Source organism: Neocloeon triangulifer, unplaced genomic scaffold (assembly GCF_031216515.1).
Source record: "Neocloeon triangulifer isolate White Clay Creek 2 clone unplaced genomic scaffold, ASM3121651v1 ptg000014l, whole genome shotgun sequence".
NCBI classification, from domain to species: Eukaryota; Metazoa; Arthropoda; class Insecta; order Ephemeroptera; family Baetidae; genus Neocloeon; species Neocloeon triangulifer.
In genome coordinates, this window is record NW_026775556.1 from 17860963 (window position 1) to 17880397 (window position 19435).

General features: G+C 36.0%; 1 protein-coding gene across 1 annotated transcript in view; it reads left to right on the top strand.

Moving 5' to 3' along the window:
- The window catches only part of LOC132200328 (leucine-rich repeat-containing protein 24), a 188953-nt gene that overhangs the window by 33826 nt on the left and 135692 nt on the right, over window positions 1-19435 (top strand). The window lies entirely within an intron of this gene.

Sequence of the window (19435 nt, forward strand, 5' to 3'; positions counted from 1 at the left end):
GTTTATGATAATTTATGTAAAAAAAGCATTGGGCGTTGGTATGATTTTGTTAAATTTGGAATTCAGCCACAGAATTAGGTCAATGGCCCCGAAAAACGGAAAATTTCTTCTATTCCGCATTTTGGCTCGCGTGCCTCCTGGCGCGTTCGGTTTTCACTTCACGCTCGTTTGGCTCTGCGGCACGCACTGACAGCGAAAGCCGTGCGTCACATCGTCTTCTCTCTTTCTCGCGAGATGCTCTGGGGCTGAAACGCCGCCGACTTATTTGCATGAAAACGCCTTTCGTGGCAGCGAGAAAATAGGCCCTGCGCGAAACTTTCCTTTCTTTCGCCTCTCACTCAGGAAGATAGGTTGCGTGCTCTGCCGCTCGGAAAACAAAACACATCGATTTTTATTTTCGGCCGAGTCTAACGTGATTATTTTAAAAGCCCTTTTAACTTAGGCAGGCAAAGCGTATTTTTCCTGTGAATTATGCGTGCTTTTAGCCGGATGGAGACGCTCGGCTAAAGCAGCACCAGCAGCCCTTTCCACGCGTAATTTCAATCAAAATAACAAAGTTGCTACCGCTCTCTTTTAACGGCGCGCGAAATTGCACTCGAGGCGAATTTCCAAGGGGAGAGAGAGAGAAATTCAGTGCTGAAGGGATTCTTGAGCTTTTGACTTGAATTAGCTTGCGTTTATAAATAAAAGCAAAACCAGCTTCTAAAGGAACTTAAACTGCTGGAATCGTTTGAGAATAAATTATTTGATGAAACCTCCTGAGATGTTCAGCTCCAGTGCCGTTGAATTTAACTTACATTAACGTTTATTATATTTTGATAAAACCTTGATTTGTGTATTTGAAAAAAAATATAAATATAAAACTTAAATATTTCATTGAAGTTATTTCCTCTCATGCAGTTTTCATGTTGATGACATACAAAAACTGTTGTTCAGTCTTTTATTAAAGTTGGTTTCCATAACTTTTTTCAGCAGAAAAAATTAATTGCAAAAATTTGCCATAATGGGAGCAAATTAAATTAATTAATATTTCATTCGCAGTCAAATACGAAATAAAATTACAAACTCTAGTCCGTGGGCATTTTCCAAGCAAAATATTTATATTTCTTACGGTGTTTTGTTTGAATTTCGTTATTTTCAAAATTGGTTTTGTTCAAATTAAATATTCTGTATTCTTCTTTTTTCTCTCTCTCTTTCAAGTCACGTTAAATTTAACCTGACATTATGATCGATGTGTATCTTATTACAGGCAGTGATTGTCTCAATGAATAAACCAATAAATTAATACTTGCACCTGAAAATTGCGACTGACTTTAGTAAGTTGACTACTTAAATATATTCAGTGAAAAATCCTCCTTTACCTTGATTATGTTTCCAAACTACATTGAAATTACTGGATTTGAATATTTAGAAATAGCATTTTAGAAAATTTTTTACTGTTGTTTTTTTAATCATGACTTGAAAGATAAAAATTTTATGTCAGTTAAAGATTTTACTGCCAAGATTAAATTTACGGTGTGAGTGTGTTTGGCGTCGTAAAACTATTAACTTGCAAGTCAAATAGAGACACTGTTCTTCTGCCACAATATGGGATATCAACTTTTTCTAGCAAACTTTCAGAAGCACAGATACATCATATTTCACGCTGGAAATCTCAGGAACAAGCGTTTTTACAACACGCGAGCCACCGCTCGCTGCGAGTTCATATTTTATCTATCTAGTAAGGATGTGTATAGCAGCCGCAAAAGTTTTACGCTGAAACTTCTAAATGGAAACACTCTGCTGCATGTTCTTATTCAGAAAATCAACTCGGCATGAAACATAATAAAGCTCTCGGATGTAACTTTTTCATATCAAATAGTTGCGCCACTTTATGCAGGCTTCATTTGATTGCTTTCTGATGGAATTTGTGGCTGATGAAATTAAATTCTCGAGAGTGAAAATGATAGCACGATATGTGACTGTTTTGCACTAATTAACCGCAGACGAATCACATTTATATTGAAATGGACTCGCCTTTTAACTCGGAATGCCACGTCCGAGTAAAAGCCTTTTGCGTGGGCGCGATCATTTCGCTGTCCAATTACGCACGGAATTCGTGTACACATGCACTTAATTGGATAACTCGTCGGTTGTAATTGCATGACCGAAAGTCTGCTCTGCCGATGTAATAATACGGGACAGACCGCCGGGCATCTCATGATTTCGAATTCAGCGCTCGTGCGTTATTAACGACCGGACGCTTTTTGCCGCCCCCAGACTTCTCTGGTCTCGCCGCCTGCAATTACAGGGTGCCCAACGTGTATTGGCAAAAACGGACGCAGACGGTGGAGGAGAAGTTTTCAAATTTGCATGGGATTACACCCCGGTTGTGCCAGACAAGATGGTGAGTTATTGAGCCAAGGCATCTGAAGCTATTTTTTTTTTTTATGAAAATTAGTGACAAAAATTGCCGACCATACCAAAAAAACAAACTTTTTATTATTTGGGAAAAATTATTAATTAATAATAATAATTTAATTAATAATAAGCCTTAAAATTAGTTGAAAGTGTAGAAATGAGGAAGAAGGAACTCAAAGTTAGTCAATATTTTTGTTCTCTCTTGAAAACTAACAACAATTTTTTTTGCAAAAAAAAAATAGATTAACCCTGGTTGGCTATATTTGCGTGAAATATAAGCTCTTCATTTTAATCCTTTTCGAATATAATAATTAATCCGTCGCCTCATTCTCGCGATTTCATCTTGGTGCACCAATTTAATCCGCTTCTCCACAGATTGTTTTCAAACTTGCACCGGATTTGAGAGATTTAATTGCCTCGCGAAAAATTAGGTGGCAGACGAGAGCGCAAGAAGTCGTGCGAGCGTGAAATTCACCGTAAGTTTTCCTCGCCGATCCGATATCGATTCTTGTGTGTGCGACTGCGGCGAATTCATTGCCCGGGAATTAAGTGGCAAAGGAGGGAGCAAAGTTGGCCCACTAGTATGTACTTCTCATGCCGGAAACGCATTAAAAAGTTGGCTGGCGCCAAATAAAAATTATTTTTACGAGCTTATAAAGCGCAGTTACTGCAAACAAGGTCGCAAAAAGCACCGTAAAAAATATCAGGAATAGGCTCGGGCGAAATTTGAGCTGCCTCTGTACTTGCCGCGGTATTAATTCAGTATATCTGGAGCACAGAGAGCTATTCTGGTGCAACCACAATATTATGTTAGGACGAAACTCTCTGTTCGCTGATAAAACGCCTCACAAGTTGAGCGTTGTTTTAGGTCTTTGGACCTAATATTGAGTGACGCGCTAAACGCCTGTTGTGATAAGACACTTGGTTATTATCAGCAAGTTGCCACCAACACACAACTTTACACACTTTGCGCGCCTAAGAGGCTTAGGCCCGGCAGAAATTGAATATTCTTCGCCGCTTTTTGCCGCCGCCGCTTCACCGACGCGCATATTTCCGCAACCGCGAGGAATTGAATTCCGATAACCCTTTGGCGTGCGGCAAGAGAGAGTTTCTGAGGCTTTATGTAGATCTATATATTGGACACGGTGGTGGAAAATCATTCTGCGCGCCCCAACGCACCCGACACGCGGGGACGCCCCTTCCGGCCTGGGGCAGAAAGTACGAGTTTTTGGAACACTCTGCGCCGCTCTCTCACTTAACTTAAGAATAACAAACGCCTTTGCTAAAAGTGAGTTTTGCTCAAAGTTAAATGAAATAGACGTCAAGCTCAAAGCTTCCCCCAAAGTTTTTAAGACACATAATTTAGAGTAGATGAGACTTGATGAGAAATAATACAAGTTTTTATAAATATTTAAATTGACTCGCGTACTAAATTAAATAATTATTATATAGGAAGATAATTGTGTTATTTTGAATAATTAAAACTTTATTTTTCTCAAGCATAAAAAATTTGAAATTTCTTACATAAAATTAAAATTATTAACCCCGTAAATATTTATTTTACGACTTCAAATGATTATAATCATACGTTTATTTCTTAAAAAAAAAAATGCTCTACAAAACTCTTCTAAAGTTGCTAATTAAACCAAAATAAATGCATCTTCATATTTAAGTCAGTGTAGATTTGACTGTATTTTTCAACATCAGTTTTTTTCCTTCTCTTTTGAACTCCACTTCGTTTCACTTTTAGGGTTTAGCCGCAATATTATTGATAAAACCCTTCGCACACCTGCATGCGAGCTGCACCACAAAGCTGCGCCTCCACTTGTATATAAAAGCGGCAATAAAACTGCCATCGCCAGATGCGCACCCTTCGCCATTCAAGGTAATTAATCCCGGCCTAGCCTTTTAGAACTCTCTTGACCTGATTTCCACGTTGGTATTTAAAATTTTTTCCAGCTATGATTAATGCATTTTAAAATTTACAATCGAAATGATAAAATGCAGATAAAGTTAAAGTCGTTATGAGAATAATATTCTGTTGTATCAAAAATAAATTTTGCTTTGCTTTTTTTGCGTAGCTATTTTTTTTTTTTATAAATGACCAGAAACTGGAAAAAAAAATAATAATTGAAATAACAAATTGCGAAAAATTGAAATCTTGGTTAATATGGAATTAAATTGTAACATGTCGGGGCAAAATAAACTTGCTAAATTGGCAAAAACTTTTACCTGAAGAACAGACTGTAAATCACACAATATGGCTCGTTATCGACAGCTGGCTAATTTACGAGATCAAAGTCCACTGGCCGTTTATCAAACCGGCGCAAATTGTTTTAAAGGGCCGATAAATCACGGCGTGTTGGTTCGTGCGTGCACTTAACGTTCTCGACACCTTTCGCGTCAGTAAAAAGCAAACAAGTGCATTATTTCTCGCGCCTTATTCGCTGACCAGGCGTCGTCGCCGAGTCGCTGCCGCTGCATTTTTTTCCTCGAGGGCGAGCGAATTGTTTGCAGGTGGGATCGGCACCATCGGTTGCATTGTTCAGCAAATCCACTTGCTGATTCCAATCCGCCCAGCGAGAAGAACAATGGACGGCTTTGTGCGCCGGCAAATAATCGCCTCCCGCAGCTACATTCCCACTTTGAGACTTTTATTGCGCGCCCAGAGTGCAGTGCAAACGTCTTGCGAGACGAGTGTGTCAGCTGTTCGAGTGGAGTGCAAAAAATTTAAAGAGGATTGCATGGGGTGCTCGTTCCTCCGTCATATGCTCGCGGAGTAAAAGCAGCATTTAAAATTATATGTAAGAAAAATGGGTCAAAATAAAAAAATATATATATTCATCTATTCTATGAAAAAAAAGCTACATTGGTTGAAAAGTCTAATTTTTCCTCCGAAAAATAACGAATTGTTTAATTAAAAAAAACTGAAATTCCTTTCCGACAGAATATTTTTTCTTTAATTCTTCAGTTTTTGAAAAAATTAATATCCTTAAATCTTGACGCTTTGGATACAAAATTTTGGCCTTTTTTCCTAGATTTTTTTTTATGGTTTAGAGAGGCCGATTGAAAAGAACCGCTCTTTGTAGCAAAGGAATACCTTAATGCCATTTTTACATCTCGCCTCTTTAGCCGTTTTGACCCGGTGTGGAGCAAAGTGCTCTTTTTGCGCGCAAAAATGAACAACGGCGAGTGCATTTGTCTGTTTGCGCTCCACTATTCAAAAGTAGACGCGAGCGAGCAGCCACTCGGCAGACCAGAATAATGACGATGCCGTGTGCATGCATTGTTGAGCGGGCGAAGTGCTTCCAGAAAGAGAGCGAGCACATATTATTTGCACACAACGTGACCTAAAAAGTGCAATCTAAATAAAAAAAAAAGGAACGGGCAAAAATGCATCCATCACACAAAGTTAAAGCAAATTTAATTATTTGTTTTCTTTAATGATGTTTAATGAAAGAGTATTTGCTCATGTTTAGGTTTATTTTTCAATGTCAAATAAGTATAATGACGTCAAAGTCTAATTTTTATAATTCGAATTGGGTTCAAGTATCACAAAATTTTCTGGCAATTTTTATACTTTTTATTTTTTTTTATCCTTGTTCTTTCTTCATAAAGTTTCTGGGCAGTTGAAACAGTTTCCTAATCATTTGAAAAAAAAAATCCGTTTACCGCCTCTTGTGCTTTTCCTTGCTCTTGCGGTTTTTCGCAGCTTGGCACAAATCACGATATTAATTCGTAAATAATTGATGGCGCCCAGCCTTTCCGCTCGGCGCCGTCAGTGCAACGCACTCGCAGAGGTCAAAAAGCTAAAGGCCTCCTTGATGTAATATTCAGTCGAGAGGGACGCGACCAGCAGTTACGGACCGAGCTAATATATAAGGGTCTTTCGGCCGCGTGTGTGCACCGTGGATACATATCATTCGACGGCGGCCCAACGCAGCCAAAGTAAACATTTTCGCTCACGGACTGACGCCCTCTTTGCACAAGTCGGAAAAAAGCTGGGAAAAAGAAAGAGAACGTTTCCTCCAATTTCTTTTTTGCAGATCTTGATAACGGCCACCAGCAGTTTTTTCGTTACAAATGCGAAATCTTGATAACGCGTAGAAATATGAAAGAAAATTTTTGAATGTTCATACAACATACTGCAGATGTTTCATAATACTTCCCTTAAAATGACAGGTCTTTTGAAATTTGACAGGGAACATTTTAAACAGCAAGATTAAAAAATGAAAAAAAAAATATTATTTTCAACAGAACATCAAACTCGGTGAAAAAAATTAAATTATTTTAGCTGTATTTGAATTTTTAAATGCATGCAACGTGCTAAGGGAGTGCCAAACATATACATTTAGCAATAAAAAAAAAATGCTTTTTTCAAGAGCCAGATTAAAAAATTTGATATTTTTATGAAAAATTATTTAAATTATTTCTGCTGTGGTGTTTTAACTGCATAATTTTTGTTTCTTCAATTTACTCTCAATTTTCCATCCGTGAACACATCTTTCTCGGAATCGTCCACTCGTTTGAAAATGTTAATGTCGGTTCTATTTTTATATTTTCCCCCAGAAGCTGAAAAATCCTCTTCTGCTGTCCCTAAAGACCGATTTTAGCCCGGCTTAATTGACCATCGGGGAGCATGGACAGATCCAGGTTCAAATCCACATGCTCATCCCAGCGGCTACCTGTCTCTAATTAGGTCGCGGCTTGCTATAGGAAAACTGCGCCGGAGAGAAAAATAAATTATTTGTACAATAACATTACGGAGTTATTCAATGGGGATTTGGCGGAGAGAAAGAAGAAGGAATTGCTGCCTTCGCTATATCTTTTCTTTTCCTTCAGCCCAAGAAGTCTATTTCTCGGAGGATTTTTACGTCGGGCTGCTGCTGCCTGGACCAATCATCGGGGAGTTGATTCTTCCAGGCAGGCAGCTACAGAAAGAGAGCAAGACCGGCCGAACAATTCAATATAGTTATTTTCCACGCGCACTATTTCACACACACACGCCGGGAGAACGGCTCAGTTTATAGATCGTCTGCAAAACGAGTTTGAGAGAGAAAGAAAAGAGTATTAGGCCAATAAAGTATATCATTACCCCGCAGGAGCCTTATCTTGCTCTGAACCAACGAGTTGAGAAAATGCATTTTGCGCACGGTTTGGGCCAAATAATGGTGTGAAAATTTGTTTTCGGCGGCCTTTGAAACAAATAAATGAAGCAAATTATACACGTGAAAAAAATGGTGTACGATTTATTAAATCGGATTTAAATGTCCTAAAAAGTTATTAAATACTTCTATTAGGTAAATTGTTTTTTTTTTTAAATTTTAAATATTTGCGAAAATTAGAGAATCAAAAATATTCATCTAAATTTGGCTATTCTTTTTAGAATTAGTATTTTTAAATTAGACTTGGAAAATACACACAACTTTGATTGCTGGCCTCATAGATGTTGCATAAATTTCTGTGTGTATTGCCAATCCACTATCAATATTTTTTGAAAGATAAAAGAATTTATAATTGTAGGCATAAAAAGTATGTCATCAGACAAAAGAAGAAAAATGGAAAATGTTACTTGTTTGGTAAAGTTAGAATTTAAAAAACTTAATATCAATTATTTATTCAATAAAAAAGTTAATCAGAAAAATTAAAGAACATCGCATATATACTGGTACAAAATTAAGTAAAGTGTTGCAATAAACTTGTGCTGTTGATGTCTTAATAAAATTCTCTGTATTTAAATTTAAATTCATAAAACATCAATCTGATTTTTGCCAATTTGGAAGGTTTAGCCGTAAACTGAGGACCCGGGGCAAATTCGATTGTCTGCCGTGTGCAGTTGCGTAATCGAACACTCGAGGCTCTAATTAGAACGCGCTCCGTCGGCGTCTTGCTGCACAAAGGACCAGAGGCAGCTCTCGATCCGTTCTGAGAGAAATTCAATTAGCACTCCAATTAGTTCGGTCCGATAAAATTTAAAGGCCAATTGGCGCCTGCGAATATAGGCAACCTGTTCGTCGCCGCGGCTGTCGGGATGAATTTTTAAGTCCAAACGGCGTTTCGCTGTTTGCATCTCCGGGGCGGCACTTTTGGGAGCGGATTTGCGCCCTGCCGGACTCGGCGTCCAATTATGCCGAGTTAAATTATGCGCGCACGGCTGTGCTGAAATTGGACTGTTTACGACTTCGTCTCTCGGCGGACGAAGGGGAAACGCAAAGGCACTCTGTGCTATTTTTCTTTGCAAACAACAAGAGAGGCTTGCAGGGGAGTTTACGGCTCATTGTCAGCAACGTTTTTGCCCGTGCGAAACCCAAATTTAAGCGAATGGGCTTTGTTAATTAAAAACACCCTTCTCGCTGTAATGTTTTTAGAAGTTAAACTTATTGTTAATCCTCGGACAGCTACAAATTTTCTTCTTACTGCACTTAATAATATAGACCCCTGTCAAAGATGTTTTTGGTTTTTACAATATATTCCTTTTTTATAGATTTCGAGTCCCCATATTAAACCTATAAACTCTGGACTCGAAATAATATGGATCATTTCTTTGATGAGCAAACTTCATGAACTGTAATTACTATGAAAGCAAAATATTCCTCAAAAACTGGAAAAAAAAGATTTTTGTAGTATCCTTGTTGTAAATGACACACATGAATATTTACTCTGAAAATGTAACTCTCCTTTTTATGAAACTCCAGCAACCAGATTAAATTACGTGATAAAAACTTTTTTGTGTAGTAAACATTAATTTAATTAAAATTCATTTTCAATACTGATTTTTTTATTAAAATGAAAACCATTTTCCGTTAGTTTGCTAATTTTTTTTATTGAAGTTTGCTATAATTAATTTGATGCATTTGATGCAACATTTGCAGTTCCATTGTAACTCATTTTAAGAGTACGTTTTAAAATTTATTTTGCCTGGATCTCAATGAGGAATTGATCATCAAGTTTTAAGCGCCGAATTTTGTTCGCAACTAAAAAACATTCAGTCTTTGACAAAAGTTTCTCTGAATAGATATTTCCTGTGTAAATTTGTTTATTGATTAACAAGAATATGATAGCTTCTTGATTTTCTTGCAAGAAATTCAACTCTAGATTATTAAAACAGTGAAATCGATTCAAAGAAAAAAATGTGTTTCACACTAAAACTTACTTCTCAGCCCTTAAACCTTTGGAAGTGCCCCTTACTTTATTCACGAGGCTAATTTTTTATGTCTCTTGGTGAAGTGAAATGCCTGGAAATGAATCTTAATAAAGCATAAAAGCATGATTGTGAGTAGAGTGTCCCAGATGCGTGTTATTTTGAGAGCGGGAGAGATTCGCATGTAATTTATTTTTATTTCCCCAGGCCCGCCGGGGCGAGAGCAAAAGTCGCCTTCTTGCGCCCTCATATTCGTCAAGCCGAGAAAGAAGAACGTATATAATTTACATGCATTTTCTTCTCCGCCCGCGGGCCGAGCGAAAACATACATTTTTAGCCAGCTCAGAATGAAATCATTATTCAAAGGGGGCTGCACAAGCGCAGGCTAATTTCAGCCTCTTGCGAACTCGAAAGTGGAAGAATCTCCTCTCGTTCGGAGCATTAATTAAACGCGCCTCTCGCGCGCATTAAAAGCTCATCACCCGCGTCCAAAAAGCAGCAGACGCGAATCGATATTCATTTCACCCGCTGCTGTTTAGAGTGTATTTATTTTCCGCTGCGACAAGCACCAAGCAGCGGTGCGATATTAAATTTCGTTATCATCCGTCAAAAGGCAGCGCAGCCGCCGCTGGAGAAATTCTCGCCGACTTTTGAACAAGATTTATCGCACAAAAGACACACGTGCTAAATCAGGCTTTGCAAATTCCGGCCCAAGTGAAAGTACTTTGGATAATTGAAGTTTTTTTTTTAATAAAAATTGAAATTTAAAATAAATTACAATAAAAACTTTTCAAGAAAGAACAAGCAGCTTTCAACTGGAAAGTCTTATTTTTTTATTTTACAGAAATGTTTTTAGTGCTCAATTATTACCGTTTTAAACTTAATTTGCCTAAAAACTTCTATCACCAGTGAAATTTCATTAAATAAATTAATTTTCCAATAATTTCTGTATATTGGAATTTCATTTCCCCCCTTATTTTGCCAATAAAATTATCAAAAAAATTTACATGTATATCACCAAAAAATTTAATCGTACAAAATTTAGGTTGAAATAATAGCAAATAGTTGCGTGAGACTTCTGAACACAAAATAAATTTTCTTTGTGTATCCCTTTTAAATTTTTAATTTTTTATCTGTGAAATTCAAATTAACTTGTTCCAACCTCAAGAGCAAATTTCCGCCCATGTTCTGCATAAGTACCTTTCCCTCTATCGCGAATATTTTACTTTTTGTCCAACAAACTTGGTTCCAACTCCAGCAAAGCGCCAAACTTTGCAAAATTTGCTTCCGAACTTTGCTCCGCATGCTAAAAGAGGCAAAACTTTCCCCACCACACGCATAGCAGCAGGTATAGAGCGAGAATGGCCGGCGACATGTTGAGGAATCCGCAGCTCAGAAACTGGGGTAATTGTGATTGATTTGAGATGCAAATGGATATTAACGCCGAAAGGGAAGGAAATTGGAGTGACACGAAACGCGCCTCCTTGGCGGCCACCAGCTGGCCCGTCGGTGTCATTTATCTAAATTTCGACCGGACAGCAAGAAGGAAAGAGTGTCTCTTGTTGGCCAACTGCGTCCTCCTCGACAAACGCAACATTGAGGAAGGATAGTGTGCTCTAAATAGCAATTTTTGTTGAGAACAAATAATGTGAGATTCGCGCCCAATTTAAATTTTTTTTACTCATATTTTAATATAAGTAATAAAAAAATGATTGAAATATTTCAGTTAATTAAACCTTGCACTGAAGGTGAACTAAATAATTAAATAATGTTAATAAATAATAGATTTTGAATTTCATCAAATTCAGCTTTTGAATGAGTTTTCTTTAATTGAACTTATATATATTAATATATTATTATATATTAATTTAATTTTTTTTTTAAGCGCGATAGGCTCAGCAAAATGATAGAAACTATTTCTCCATCCCTCCATTATTTAAGAAGTAATTAAAACTTAGTTGCGCCTTCTTTATTTGCTGTTGAATATTAAAAAAATTAATTATACATATTTTCAAATTAATATAAAATACAAAATTTTAATGTTTGTTTTGTTGCAGTCGTCAATCCTTGTTATCCTCAAAAGAGCATTATTTTCACAACTAATTTTAATATTTTTATCAATATTTATTCATTTTGTGGTAAATTCATCGCACATTATAAAATTATTTGGATTTGGCTATCCATGACGGGTATTTTAAATAGAAACAAAAATTCATTAACAATAATTATATCACACAGACAGATAAATCTGTGATTTTTACAATCCATTATCCTGAAAGTAATTACTAATGCAGCAATATTCATAATCGGTAGCGAAAAAAAAAATGCTTTCTCAGTAAATCTCTCTTGTATCAAATAGAAATATCCATCGTTTTGAAAAAAAGTCAGTTGCATTGCATACAGAGGAAATAGAGCTGAAGAGAAGAAATTCGCAGCAACACAGCCGCGGAGGCTTTTAGCGAAAATTATTCGCCGAGTATGTGCACGTGAATATTAAAATTTTTCTCGGTCGCTTTTCTGAATGCCTTTTCCACCAGCAAACAATGCTGTGCAGTAAAAAAAGAGCTCGACTGCTGCTCATCGGAATATGAAATGGGAAAGCCGATTTGTCGCGCGCACGGGCACAATAATTTCGCCGGCAAAAAAGAGCTGCTGCCGAGCGAAACAAAATTCCCTCCTATATGTACATGAAAGTCCATGAAATTGATGTACATATTCGCAAAGTGGCGAGCCCGTTTTAGGGCTTTGTTGCACGCCCAGCAATCTGATTATGCCCCGAGCGCTTTCGGCTGGATGCGTGCATTATGGCACCGTCGGCTTTTTGTTTTTCCAAAAATTCAAATTTAGATAAAAAGGTAAAGCACATAAAAATTGTCCCACCATGTGGTAGATTATAAAGGATTTTAGCTTCAATGTAAGTCATGTACATATGTGTTTATATATGTAAGATGAGAGTGATGCACAAATACACATTGTCAAACAGAAATTGAGCAGAATAAAATGAATTAAAGTTGACGTTCAGTGAAAATTATTAAAATCGTGATTTGTTTTCTACAGAAAAAATCATTTTTTTTTTATCCTGAAACAATTTCAAAACTGAAATAGAATTTTAAAATATAGTTTTGGTTGCTTTAAAAATCATGAACCCTTTTTATAATGAAGTAGAAAAATTCGAAGAAAATCATTTTTTTAAATGTTTTCTTTTTGTCTTCTTGATTGTTCAAATTACTTCTAATACAAGATATTAATAAAGAGTAAAGACTTTTAAAATACAAACTTGATGTAAATAACATCTTCTTTTTGTAGCAGCATTTGCATGAAGTATAAATTACAATATTTTCATTATCAAGTTGATGCGAATGTAAGGCAAACCATTAAGGAAAATATCAACATAGCAGGCAATAAATTTAATTCTAATTTAATATTTATCAAGAAATTTTTAAAATTATCTTTATTTTTTTTAGAAGAATTTCACAATTGAGGGTTGATTCAAATCAATGAATAGTGTTTGAATTGAAATTCGGCTTTACCTTGTTGGCTTGTTTGAGTCGTTTATTCTTTCGCCCTCAGTCAAAACATGCAGAGCGGAATATTGTTGTTTCTACAAAAAATAAACTTCAGCTCAAACAATTGATCCAAGAAAAGCCGGGATATAAACTTCAACACTATCTCCAAAGTTGGTTACATATTTTTTATTCCAAAACAAATAATGTTTCTTGTAAATTTGGGCCACTTGAAAATGTTGAAACAAAAAAGTATAACAACATCTCCTCCGCATAAATATTTTAATAAAAAAATTTCTTCACCGTTTCCTTTTAAAAGTTTGGCGAACCTGGTTGTGAATTAGATTTTATAATTTTGTTTCTCAATCGGAGGCGACACGTTAAGTTGAAGTCGCCCTGAATTTAATCTATACCTGGACTAGCTTGGTACTCGTTCTTGCAGATTCGCAGCAGCGAAGCGTGATCGTCGCTAAATTCGAGCTGCGCGGGGGCGAGACGCGTCACGCATCCTCGGGGGTTAATTAATAGCCGCGGGATGTGCTTATGTTTCCTAATTACAGCCCGGCGCTTGATTTAAGAGCAGCCAGGGGAAAATGATAAGTTTTAAATTATATAGACGAGCGTGGAAAGAGGCGCGTCTACTCACGCTATGCTGATTAATAATCGGGTCGAATCTGCACGGGTCGAAGAAAAGCGAATTCGGAAAAGGAGGCACTAGCGAGCGTTCGTTGCTCTTTTTTTCCATGAGAAAGAAGATGACGACTATTTATTTTTATACGAATAGGGAGGAGGGGGTGAGTTTCCCCAGCTGCTTTTATTAAAAATGATAACATGCAAATGTTCGTGGCAAATAGAGTCATAAATCTCTGCGGCGAACCCTTTCACCAGGATAAAAATAGAAAATGTGAACAAACACGGTGATGATCTTTTTCTTGATATATTAACATTTTAATATATAAATTTTATAATGGGAAAATAAAATTTTAAATTAATTTTGTTTTAACTTAATACATATTTTTAAGCTATATAACCAAGGTTTTTTTAACATCCAAAAATAAGTGCAAAAATAGATTTGTTAATTTTGTTGTTTTTCAATAACAGGCACAACCGATCGATGCATGAAAGTTTGATGGCGCATATTTTTCACCGCGTCTCGTGACAATGGTGGGCGTCGGGTGCATTGTTTGTGATCGCTGGAGGGTGGTCGGAGCGCGTAATGAGCCAATCCGTCATTATCCGTGTGCGCAGACCGTCAAAACGCAAAAGAGAGAGACTGGCCGGTCTATTCGTCCTTTGTGAATTGTGTCGCTGGCAGAGATGGATCGACTCCTGGCTATTTTGATAAATATTCGCCAATATAAATAAAACAATGCTCTCGCGTCATTTCGCTTACTCAATGAAAATCAAGTGGCTACGTAAATATATTAGACTCCAACCTCATCAATAATAATGAAAAGGTTTTCCATCATAAGGTCATGTCAATGGCAGTGATTGAAAATTAATTTTAGATCATTGTATTTGAAATTATTTGCTAATACTTCTTATACATCTTCACTCATTACAAACCCGATATTCACATAAAATTTTAATTTTTGTGTCTGTATTTGTCATTCATACGTGTGGCAGATTAAATAACTACTTAAATTGTCTGCAGTCTGCAAATTAAGCAAAAATGTAGCGATAAGAAGAGCGGGAGAAATTAAATTTGTATGCAAAGAAAATAAATTATAATAAAAATAAATAAAATTATAAAAAATAAACTATACATAATATATAAGTAAATGATGTAAATTATATCTTCTCTTACAGAAAAAATATAAAACATTGTATAATTGATTCAAAATGTTTTTTTGTAAATTATGTTTTCTTAATGAAAAATTATTGGCAGAAATAAATGATGAATGATTATAATAGAATAAAAATAATAGAAATAAGAAGTAATAAAATATAAATACCCAAATAGCTCTAAGATTTGAACCTGCCTTCTGTAAAGCCCAAAAAGTGCACAGACCGACAAGTCTTGGCCTGAAAAAAAAATATGACCACTCATAATTGTTAGGAAATGAAAATTTCAATTAACCAACAAGAAACATAGTTGATAAACTTATCGTCATTTGCAAGTTCCATAACATGTCGTTTAGATTCACCATTTGCACAATCCTACACGACCTCACAACAGTCGCGGTTATCTCAAGAAAGTTTGCCTGTTGTGTTTTGTGGTGTATGAAAATGTATCGATTGCACTTTGCACGAGGCAATTTGCCGATGTATTGATTCCGCGCGCGCCGCCTCATCCTTTCTGCTCAGCCTAATAAAGCGGCGGAACAAGCCGGCTTACATACATTTCCAGTCGGGCCGGATGAAGCTCTCCGCAGAGATAGAGAGCGAGCGATGCAGTGTCGTCTCGTTAATATTTAGGTCACATAGTAATACGCGGAGAGCTAAAGTTTTGCGAGAGCCAGTAAAGTCCACGCTGGCTGGAATGGAGATGGATCGACTCATACAAGTCATGTTTTATAAGGATTCGCCGAATTATGTTAATTAATTTTAGTTTTACAACAAATTGCACGTCATGCTGGATGAGTTAATCCGCGTAGGTGTTCTCCATTTATTTATTTGTGAAAAATAAACAACTTTGACTTTCAGCTACTTTACAACTTGATGTGTTTGCTCAGCAGCATGTTTGCTAAAGTTGGGTTTTCACGAGGCAAAATTTCCTCGTTTTGCTTTTCCAAATTTAGTATTTGCCATTCCAACCGCTTACGTTCAGTCCTTGACGACCTAACTAGAAAATTTTGCAAACGCTTTGACATCTCGTATATTCAGCAAAAATGAATGAACAGCATTTTGTTTGCTTTTGAGCGGTTTTCTGGTGTTGCTATAAAAAAATATATCATAAAGAGGTTTTTTTTAGTATTTACGTTAAAAAAAACCTAGAGGAAATAGATTTTTAGATTAATTCAGAAAGAATATTTCATTCAATATATCAGAGATCATAAAGGTTCTCCAAAGCAACCCCGGCCAAAATACAACGACAACAACAGCCCCTGCTGCTTTTCTCAGAATCAGAACCAAATAAACCTTTATATATTTTTTTATTTACCAAAATAGCTTTCCTATCGAGTAAGGATTCATTCAGCTCTTGCGCATCGCTAGTGAGGAATAATAATATTATTTTCTGTTGACATATTCGACTTTTGAATTTTGAAAATAATGACATATTTATAATTGTATATTGTTGGAAAACTTCTTATTTGCATAGACACAGAAGCCTCTATTTGTGCGATCATTCAAAATTTCAACTTAATTGATGCGCAACAAGTTTACTATGCAATTAAAGTCCTTAAATTAATGGAGAACAAGAGGTAAATTCAAGAACAAGAAACGGCTATACTTGCAATTATTTCAATTATTTAACTTAAAGAAGGATCCACTGCTAAAAAATTACACCCGATAACTTTTTCTCAAAATTTTACAACATGCATGCAAACTATGAGGAAAATAATAAAGAAATAAATTTAAAAACTGATAAATTAATTGGGATTTGAAGTAGATTTAACGTTACAAAAACAACAGTTGTTCTATTTAAAACTTATTAAAATATTTAATGAAAATTTAAGTAAAACGTTAAATTGTCTGTTTGAAGTTCAAATCGATTGAAACATAGGATTTGTGTTAATGAAAATGAGAGATTGCGTTCTTTTTTATATCAACCAACAAAGTTAAATCGACAGGTGCCCCTTTAGCATCGTAAGAACTTGTTTTCAACTTTCCAAATCTTTATCGCACGTAATTACTCTTTAACTCAGAAAAGCTTTAAAAGTTCAAACTTTTCCCCTTGTTGGCTCGGCCGCTTGAAAAACTCCTCCGAATAAAGTCCATAAATAGCATTATCGAGAGCCCCAAGATTACATACATTGATACATGCCTTTAAAATAATGGAGTCTGCGCGCCGGAAAGAGAGAGAAAAGCCCCTTTGCTCAGACTTGGTTTCTCTCGGGCGTGCGATAACCTCCTAATCCGTCCACTTTGTATAAAAGTTCGCAGCAGACTGTGTTGTGTGCCAGTGAGCGATAGATAATGTCGAAGCGGCCGCCTCGCTTTTGCTGATAAAATCGAGGGAAAAATTAAAATTCCATCGGAGCAGCGCCAAAGGGAAGAGGGAAAATAAAAGAGTGTGTATATAAATCACTCTCCGCGATTTAATCCGTTCTCCACCCTGTCTCGATCCCACCACTCTCGTGTACACTTGGAGTATGAATGCACAAAAAATATTGCGTGCTCAGTAGAAAATGTCTGTTTCCTCTCGGCGAGCCTTTTGTGCGCGCACTTTTTCCCTGGCTAGTCGATAAAATCTCGTTCGCTGCGTTGCCAAGGCTTTTTCGGCACCGGCCCAATGGTGCGATTAATTTTCGGTTCCGTGTCCAACTGCTTGTAATTTGCTCAAAAATTTCATTTGACAACTTGACTAATTATTATTGAAATCTTAATCACTTGAATCGCGATTTCAGTCTCCCGATTAAAATGTACCTGTTCAACTTGTTTAAACTCAAATTGATATAACTGGGGCCGTTATTTTTTGGTTAGGAAAACTCTCAAGTCGAAAATATTAAAGTGAATAATCCTCGGAAAAATCTTAAAACGTCTAATAAACAAATGAACACATAAAAAAATCGAAAGAAAAATTGAAGAAATTAAAAATTAAAAAATTTAGTTTTGTTTGATTCCGATTTCATGTAAGTTATCTTTTCATCTGAGATTAAATTTCATTTACCATATTTTTGGAATAAATTTTTTATTCTTAAATATTATAGCATGTTAGCATGGCCAGAGTTTCTTAAATAAATCAATAAAGACAATAAATTTCTATATTTTGAGTAATTTTAATTGGACTACTGTGTTTTTCCTTATTTAATTAGATCTAAAAAGATTATATATTGAAAATCAATGCATTAAGTTTGTATGCAAATATCAAGTTTCATTTAATTCACTTTCCGTTAAGGAATTAATTTCAATTATTATAATACATCTATGTCTTGTTATTAAAATTTAATTTTAAATAATTGATTTAGTTTTAATTAATATCATTAAATTCTTGAGAGAACGTACGTGATTTTCCTCTTTTACCTTTAATTTCGCCATATTTGGGTTAACCGTCGGCGTACCTTTTTGGCTCAGAAAGCGGCACTGCGTGTAATTACCATGAATTTTCGCTCCAGACGCAAATTGCAGATTGCGAGTTCAGTTGTGTACCGAGTGTGTCTTGTAGCGCGCGAGGAAATCCGGACGTTTTCCTGCACCTGAGAGGCGAAATTGGCGCTCGCTCGGAATTGCGTTTAGCCAAATTGCGTGCGAAATGAGACTAATTTTGGTCAAGCACAAACACACTCCTGCGAAGAGAGCCAATTTCGCTCTCGACTTGGCAAGTTTGCATACAAAGAAAAGTGGCAAGCTGGAGAGGGAAAAGTTTTTGGCTCTCTCCATCCAAAAGTGAGGAAACAAACGGAATGGGAAAGAGCGCAAAAGCTCTTTTACGTTTTGCGGCCACTCGCTTTTGTTGACCATCAAAGGCTGCTGCACGGCCAAAAGGCAGTAGGTACATATCGAGCAGATTAATAATTCACGTCGGCCGACCGAGTAAAAGCCGACGTGTGTGTTTCATTAGTGATGACGACGACGGCTCCTCTTAATGTTCGTACGACACACAAGTGCATTAATTCAAGTGCGCGCTCGCGGTAAAAGCTTTGCGTTGAATTAAACGGTGCATTTCCTACACAAGGCTGCTTCAAAGCTACTCATGTCTCATTCACAGCAATGGTCGCCATGATAATTTAAGCTTTATAAATTAGCCACCAACTTATTTAATATAATATCTGAAAATAAATTGAAGTGAACAAATTAATGTGCAATTAAATAATAAATAAAATAATTACTACTATATTTTTGTCCCATTTAAACCAATTGAAATAATTTTAGAATAATATGAAGAAAAAAAATTACTAACATTTTAATATTCGAAAATCCTCAATAACCCTAAACCTAAACCATTTGATTAAAAAATCTATGGTGAACAATTAAAATCTAATTATAGAGAAGCGATATTAGGTTTAAGTTTTCCCATCTAAAATCACAAACCTTAAGGACAAAAATGTAAATTTTAAACTTAAAACCACTTTTATCAATTAAATTTCCTATATTTTTTGCTGCCCCTATCTAAATACATCTATTATAAATACAAAGTTACTACTTTTTATTCACACTAACAATAAGAGAGAGAAAAATTACTTTATCAAAAGTACACCAATGTTTTCCCCGGTTCTGGATTACGTGCCAATGTTGCAGTCAGGTCATTGCACGGTCGATGAATGTTGAACATGGGACATCTATTTAA